This window comes from Cygnus olor, chromosome 13 (assembly GCF_009769625.2).
Source record: "Cygnus olor isolate bCygOlo1 chromosome 13, bCygOlo1.pri.v2, whole genome shotgun sequence".
NCBI lineage: Eukaryota > Metazoa > Chordata > Aves > Anseriformes > Anatidae > Cygnus > Cygnus olor.
The window spans coordinates 21,267,159-21,275,460 of record NC_049181.1 but is presented as its reverse complement, the minus strand read 5'-3'; positions in this window follow the sequence as shown (position 1 = coordinate 21,275,460).

Genomic DNA, 8,302 nt, shown 5'->3' with positions numbered 1-8,302 from the left:
GGCACAGGGGGAGAATGTACTTTTAGTTAAGTAACTACTCACACTGGAAATCAGGAGTTTTATTATTATTATTTTTAAGTTACAAAATTACTGATCTAAGGTTTGTACCTAACTCTGAGGAGAACTTGCATGGTTTGCTTAAATCTTGAAAGTGGCTACTGAGCTCAAAAAGTGTCATCATAACAATTGTAGTCAAGGAGAGCCAATGTGGCTTGAGGAAATTTTGTACTTTTTGGACAGTCTGTTCATTGCAGCTTAGTGCTGAATGAAACCTAATTTAGTTTGTGTCAGGAGTTAGATACTTTAACACACAAAATCTGAAGACGGGGTGTTATTCATGATGTTTGGGTTTCTATAGCCCATTGTAGTAATGTTGCGTAGAGAGCATATAAAAACTGAGGTCCTGCTGCTGATATATTTACTAATGCTGTCATAGTTGGTTGGGAGGGACCTCTGGGGGTCATCTGTCCTGCTTTGAGGAGGGCATCTCTTGAATCAGGCTGCTCAGTGTCTGCTCCAGTTGAGTTGTAGATGTCACCAAGGATAAAAATTCCCCACCTACCTGGCCCGTTTCTGGTGTCTGACCACCTGTATAGTGGAAAAAAAAAAACACCTTGCAAATATCTAATCAGAATTTTCTGTGTTCTAACTCACATCCAGTGCCTCTTGTCCTGTCCACATTTCCTTCCAGGAAAATCCTGATTCCATTTCCTCTACATCTTCCCAATAGGTAGCTGAAGACGGCAATTAAGGCTTCCTCCTGCCTTTTTCAGGCTGAAAAAAAACCAAACAAACAGTTCTAAGCTTCTCTTCATATACCAAATGCTCCAGGTCCCCTGACCGTCTGGACTGAATCCAGCATACCAGTGTCTTGTACTGAGAAGCTGAAAACATGACAGTTGTACTCCAGATGTGCTCTCACAAGTGTCAGAGGGGTAAATTTCTTCCTCTGCACTCATGCTGATTGCACCCAGTAGGTGATTGTCCTCCCTTGCTCCAAGGGCACATTGCTGTTAATGTTGTTCATTAGGACCCCCAGCTCTGTGCATACCTGTGTTGCTGCCTGGGGTTATTTCATCCTAGATGTAGCACTTGGCACTTAATGAACTTCATAAAGTTCTCTTCAGTTCATGTCTTCAGCCTGCTGATGACCCTTTACAGGGGTGCTCAGCAGGTATAGTGGTGCTGCTCCTTGGAGCATCAAGTGCTCCCCTCAACTTGGTGTTGTCTCTGAAATTGCTGAGAGTGTCATTCAGGTCATTGAAGGACTTTAAACAGCATTGGCTCTGATATTGATCTCTGAGGGATGTTACTAACGGCACTAGTTGGGCTTGGTGGAATTGAAGACAACGTCGGGGGTTTTTGTTTAATTCTATAAACACAGGAAAACTGGTTTAGGGTAGTAGCTGATGTACACATTTCACCCTGTTGCACATGGTGTGCCTGGATGTACTTCCTCTATTGTTGGCTGACTTTTTCCATTCCCTCCCCATTTTAAAAATGAAAATGCGCCACCTATATTAGTTATGATTGTGTGGCTCATATTTCAAAGAGCGGCAGAGTTCAGTCATGCTGGGCTGAAGGGCCCTTTTCTCTTTTTTTTTTTGAGTGAGCAACCCTAAGTGCATGCTATTCTGTGTATTGCATGCCTTCTATTTCAGGAGAAGCAGATCTCCAGCACATCCTGTGTTTTGGGGTGAAATGTCTCTAAGCTGCTGCTTTGCTGTGTGTACTGCACCAGTGGATCAGGGTGTGTGTTGTACAGCCATGAGGCAGGTAGTGTGCCCAGAATATTAACAGTCATTGTTTTGACTCATTGCCTCGATTGTCTCCTGCCTGAGTTCAATTACTAATGATGGCCCTGGGGCAGTGTTGGCTATAGAACACTGGCTTTGGGAATAGTTTGTTTTAGCAATCATGTATTTTAATTACAAATGAGGGGAGGTTACTTTGCTCCTATTAATGTGAACTGAAGTTTGAATATCAGGTGCCCTGCTCCTGATAGTAGGAAAACAAGTTAGGTGCTGGGGAGCAGCAAGGGCAGGTGAGCTGGAAGCCAAGGGTGACGGGTAGCCAGGTTGGGCAGTGACCTCCCTGAGCTTACAAACAACTCCTGAACCAAGGGGAGAGCCCATGGCCAAGATCTCTCCCACCTCTTCTGCCCCTGTGGCTCTTCCCAGTAGTTGGATCCCAATTTGTCTCTGTGCTGGGTCAGAGCTGGGTTTGAGCAGCTAAGCCTTGCAAGGGAGAGTTTACAGAGCATCTCTGTGTGCTTGGACCCTTACATTACAGCAGGAGATACCAATCTCTTTAATTTGATACCTTGTAGGTACTGCTGAAGGTTAACTATAATACTTGTTTTATAGTCTGAAGCCTTTTTTATAGCTGATAAAGGGAATTAGGACCTGAAGTTTAATCTCTTTTCTCAAGGCTTAATCAGCTATGAGACTGACGATGCAAAACAGATCGCAGGTTGCTAATGAAGATTCCTCTGATCAGTATGAGATATGAGGTGCATTGAGAGCAGACAGGTATGAAAGGAAAACGTATTTTGGCTACAGGCTTGACAAAGTGAGTTAGGGAGCAGTAAAGTCAGCCTGCCTGTGGTATCTAGTCTACATCATATTATGGTACCTTATTTCCAGATTAATATAATGCAAAAAGGGGGATGGTATTTACAGATCAAGAAACTCAAATCCATTGTTTTCCTCTCTCTGACCGAGAGCAGGACCATCTGTTTCTTGCTAGCATTTGTGAGTGTCAGCTTTTGTGGCATTCCATCTTCCTTGCTGCTCAGAGAAAATCACTTGCTACTTAATGAAAAACGCCTCCCAGGATGTAGAAAATGGAGACCTTTCTTTGAACCTTTCTGGCTTTACTAGGACCTGCCTAGCCTTCAGACAGCCAGCACTTACCACATGATGGTACATTTCATAAATGCCTGTAACGCCCCCTCAGATCTTACCTGCTCTGCTCAGGAGAATGCCACTTTATTTGGGAAACAGATGGCCTTCAGTCATAGTTCTGCTACTCTGCTGGCCAAATGACAAAGTATCTCTTGGTTTTACTGCTTTTCTACCATTTTTCTTGCCATGAGATTTCCAACTCCATGCTATTTTTAACAAGTATGTTGCATTGCAAGTGTTTTTGTGGTCATGCTTTCAGTCCCCGCTGGCTCCTCTTTGTTCTGTGCAATTACTATTCACAAATTTAATGTGCTACTTATTTGCTCTTCCAGGTGCTTCAGTAGCAATATTATATAAAATGGAGTCTAATGTTAATCTCTGTAGAAGCACACTTAAATACTTTTCTTGTTCAAGAACACTTCTGCTCAACGTTGCGCTCTGCTTACATTTTCCAGTTAACTTGCAAGCCATCTGACAGTGCTTCTGTCCTAGCCAATTTGATTCAAACATCTTAGTGATTTTTGTGAGGCATTATTGTGGATGCTTGACAAAAGTCTAGATATTGCATCTCCTGTGTTCCCTTCATCTACTGTTTTGGTAACTTGATTTAAAAAAAAAAAAATCCATCTTATTTGGTCCAGTTTATTTCATTGGTTATAGTGCCATTGCAATAGACTCTTCAGGCTCACTCCTATTTTTTGAGTATTGTTTGTAAGCCTCTGGTCACTGACTTGGTCTCTAAGTGCCACAGCAATACGTGTATTAAAGCACTTTTCCTTAGGCCAGGGGGCTCTTCAGAGTTGTCTGAAGGAGCTGCGGTTCTCCAGGGCTAAAAGGAGAAGGGCTGGAAGGTAGACCTGGGAAACTATAGGCCTGTTAGTTTGATGTCAGTGCCAGGGAAGCTCATGGAGCAGATTATCTTGAGTGTCATCATGTGGCACTTGCAGGGCAACCAGGCAATCAGGCCCAGTCAGCATGGGTTTATGAAGGGCAGGTCCTGCTTGACGAACCTGATCTCCTTCTATGACAAAGTGACGTGCTTGGTGGATGAGGGAAAGGCTGTGGATGTGATCTACCTTGACTTCAGTAAGGCTTTTGACACTGTATCCCACAACTTTCTCCTCAAGAAACTGGCTGCTCTTGGCTTGGACTGGCATACGCTTCGTTGGGTTAAAAACTAGCTGGATGGCCGGGCCCAAAGAGTTGTGGTGAATGGAGCCAAATCCAGTTGGAGGCCAGTCACTAGTGGAGTCCCCCAGGGCTCAGTGCTGGGGCCAGTCCTCTTCAATATCTTTATCAATGATCTGGATGAGGGGATCGAGTGCACCCTCAGTAAGTTTGCAGATGATACCAAGTTAGGTGCATGTGTCGATCTGCTCAAGGGGTAGGATCTGGATAGGCTGGGCCGATGGGCCAACCGTATGAAGTTCAACAAGGCCTAGTGCCGGGTCCTGCACCTGGGCCACAACAACCCCAAGCAGCGCTACAGGCTGGGAGATGAGTGGTTGGAAAGCTGCCTGGCAGAGAAGGACCTGGGAGTACTGGTTGATAGTCAGCTGAATATGAGCCAGCAGTGTGCTCAGGTGGCCAAGAAGGATAACAGCATCCTGGCTTGCATAAGAAACAGTGTGGCCAGCAGGTCTAGGGAAGTGATTGTCCCCCTGTACTCAGCTCTGGTGAGGCCACACCTCGAGTACTGTGTTCAGTTTTGGGCTCCTCGCTACAAGAAGGACATGGAGGTGCTCAAGAGAGCCCAGAGAAGGGCGACGAAGCTGGTGAGTGGTCTGGAGAACAAGTCTTAGGAGGAGCGGCTGAGGGAGCTGGGGTTGTTCAGCCTGGAGAAGAGGAGGCTCAGGGGTGACCTTATCGCTCTCTACAGGTACCTTAAAGGAGGCTGTAGCGAGGTGGGGGTTGGTCTATTCTCCTACATGCCTGGTGACAGGACGAGGGGGAATGGGCTAAAGTTGCGCCAGGGGAGGTTTAGGTTGGATATTAGGAAGAACTTCTTTACTGAAAGGGTGTTAGGCATTGGAATGGGCTGCCCAGGGAAGTGGTTGAGTCACCATCCCTGGAGGTCTTTAAAAGACGTTTAGATGTAGTCCTTAGTGATATGGTTTAGTGGAGGACTTGTTAGTGTTAGGAGAGAGGTTGGACTGGGTGATCTTGGAGGTCTCTTCCAACCTCGATGATTCTGTGAGTTGGTCTGGCTGAAAACTAACAGGATGATGAACTCCTGAGTAAAATTCAAGGTAGAGCAACTTTGCTAAACCTAGTCAAGGGAGCTTGTTCTCCCTGGTTGGAATGGGGTCAGAATTATAACATACCTTGGCAAATGCCAATTCCCTAATGCTCCTGCTCCCTGCCAGCACAGTGATGTGCTGCAGTAGACTCTGTATTGCAACAATTGGCTCCATTGCTGCCTTTGTAGTTCTGTATCTTCCCAGTCAGCCTGTGAGCTGATTTTCAGAGAAACCTGTAGCTCTGAAAGTGCTTTTAAGGCCTTTGTATCCTTGACTTTTGTGCTTCAGTGTTGGCACAAGGGAAATGGAGAAAATGGGACTTGGAGTTAGCAGTTAAATGCTCATAGCTTGGAAATGCCTTCTAGTGTGGAAATCCTGCAAGAGGAAAGTCTCCTGTGGTCTCTGTGGCTCGTGGACTGGGAAGGGTTGAGAGAGCAAGGGGAAAACTAAGGCTGGCAGCCTTCTCCTGTGCAGTTGGAGGGTGCAGGGTGCTGGTAATGTGTGTCAGGGTCCAGTTGCTGTGTGCCAGGGTGCTCTCTGCTTTCCTTGTAGTCCTGCAGTGCTGACCAAGCTTCCTGTAATGATTCCTGCATGTGGAAATTCATCTCAAAGCACTTGCTGTCACATCTGTTCAATGTACTTACTGCTTTGCAACAATGACCAGAGCTCTGTGCACATCCCTGAAATGTTTCCTGCTGGGGCACAAACCAAACCGCTTTTAGCAGTGCAATGCCCTGACTTTGTTGGCAATCCCAGCACCGCTGAGGTGCTGTGCTAAAAATGTCCCCCCCCCCAGTACCTCCTGAAAGATGAGGATTCCTGTTTGAGCCTCGTGTGTGTGCTGCCTAACAGCCTGCCTGCGGCTGGCAGCTTGCTGCAAGAGGACCTACATCACGTGTGGGATTTGTGGCTGCAGTTGAGGGGTGTATCGATCTTGTATATTGTGCTGCTGCTGGGCTCTCTGGGATGGTGGGAGGGGAGGTCAGGATTGTTACAGCTCTGCCAGGAGCTCCAGATTTTTTTCCCCCCATCTCCGAACTGGCTAAAACAACCTAATATGCACAGTTTTCTGGGAAATCAGTAAGTAATATGAGGAAAAAATAGCATATGCTCAGGAGCATGTCACCCAAAGAAATGAAATGGGTAATGTTGCCCTGAGCAAATAGGATTTATAGCAATTTCAATATGTGGGTGTGGGAGAAAATGCAGACAAGTGTAATAAAAGAAATATTGGTTGTTTTTCGCAAGCAGTAGCTGTGTAAAATATTGTCCTTGGGACAGAAAAAGTTACCTTGATTCTGAAATAATGCACTCAGCTTCTGGCTGTCAGTGTTATATCAAAGCCTCAGTAAATTTTTTATTCCCACGGGCATTATTTTACAGCTATTGTCCGCCATACCAAACTCCATTCATAACATGTATTTATAGCTGGGGTGATCTGTGAGATTCTTCATAATATATAAAAATGAGGAGGCTGCCACAAAATGGCTTTTGGTTTCCTCTGAGGTTTGCAAAACAGATGTTAAAAGCAAATGATTTAAAGCAGCAATTTTATTAAAAATGTATTATTGCCATTTGTAGCTTTCACAGCTATTCTCCAGAACTACGCTGGGCTTCCAAGAATGAAGTGTGAGGCTTTGAATCTGCAGCTTTGTTTTTAGCTTATTTTAGGCTTTGAGGCAACAAATCTGCTGGACCAAATTTATGCTAAAGAAATGCGTGCCAGATTTATGCCAATAGACCTTCTGGTTCAACCTTTGTGTGTATATATGTAAAAATGTATTCATTATAGATTCAATATATATAAATATATATTCATTCGGCTTTTGTTTCACGTTAATGGCAGACAACTGAAGACTAGCCTTCTAAAGGTATTCAGGCACTTAGTTATGCAGACCACTCTCCAGGTGGATTTACAAATGCCTGAGGAGGCTGTATGTTTCCCTGACATTGGCTTTAGGAGTGACCTGCTTAGGCTTGCCTGAAAGCTCTAGTAAATACCTAGGTACAGTTTGGGAAAATAACCCCATGGGCCAAACATGTTTTTCCCAAAACACAGAATGAGCACATCAGGCAGGGATTTCAGCCCAGGTTTCCATGTTCCGGCTGGTGCCTGCCTCCATTTGGGAGGCCAGACTGCGGCTTTGCACGTCAGGGTCACAATCTGTGTACTGACCCAGGTCTCACTTATTTAGTTTGAAAGGATCAGCATGTACCAGGCTGTATTATGCTGGTCAGTCTAGTGAAGTAATATCACAAAGAGTGATTAAATAGGCCAGACTATGCAGCTGGCAGTGAAGACACCGGACTCAGTACCCAGATCATGCTTCTCTGAAAGAAGTAGGAGTCTAGCCAATGCTAACAGTAAGAAGAGCAGCAAGCACTTGTGTCCTAAGTTCCTGAGCTGGCATGAGAAGACTGATTGTTAGTGTGGTATGCTTCCATTCAAAGTGTAAGACATTTGGCAAATGGGTAACATGTTAGTTTGAAAGTTTAAGGTTTTTGTGTTGTCTACGTACCTGTGCTGGTCCACATGCTCATGTGAAATAATTCATATGGTCAGAGCTCCCAAGCCAGGAAGGAAACACCCCCATCGGGGCAGAAAAAGGGTTTCCTTCTTGCAGAAGATCTGCAAGGAATAACATAACGTATCTTCTGCATTTTCTGGAAGCATGAGGGGTTTGGGTGAAAGCACTCCTGTCCTGCCCAGCTCCCCTTCGCACACTTTGCTTGCAGCTGGGATAGAGCTGCGTCTTTGCAGGCTACTGGAGGAACGTTTTATGTGCTGCTTGGCTTTATGTTGGTTTAGGTAGCTTTTCTTCCATCTTCTCTAACTATTAAAGAGCAAGATAAAATATAAGTGTGGGAAAGACCTTGACAGTTCAGTACAGCCTATTGATAAAGCTGACACTTATGTCAGCAGTAGTGGAGGAAACTCAGCTCCAGTTACAGGGTAATGGTTGTGCTGCAAACCCTGCTTTGTGAGCCTATTTAGTGAGAGAAGACAACTTTGTCTCAAGAAACAAATAAGATCTTCCCTGTTACGTTACGGCATCAAGAAATTACATCATAAATTGCTATTTTTGTCATTAAACCGCAGGGCATTTTTTTGAATGTGAGTGTTCATAAATGAAACAAAATGCAGATATTAAAGCA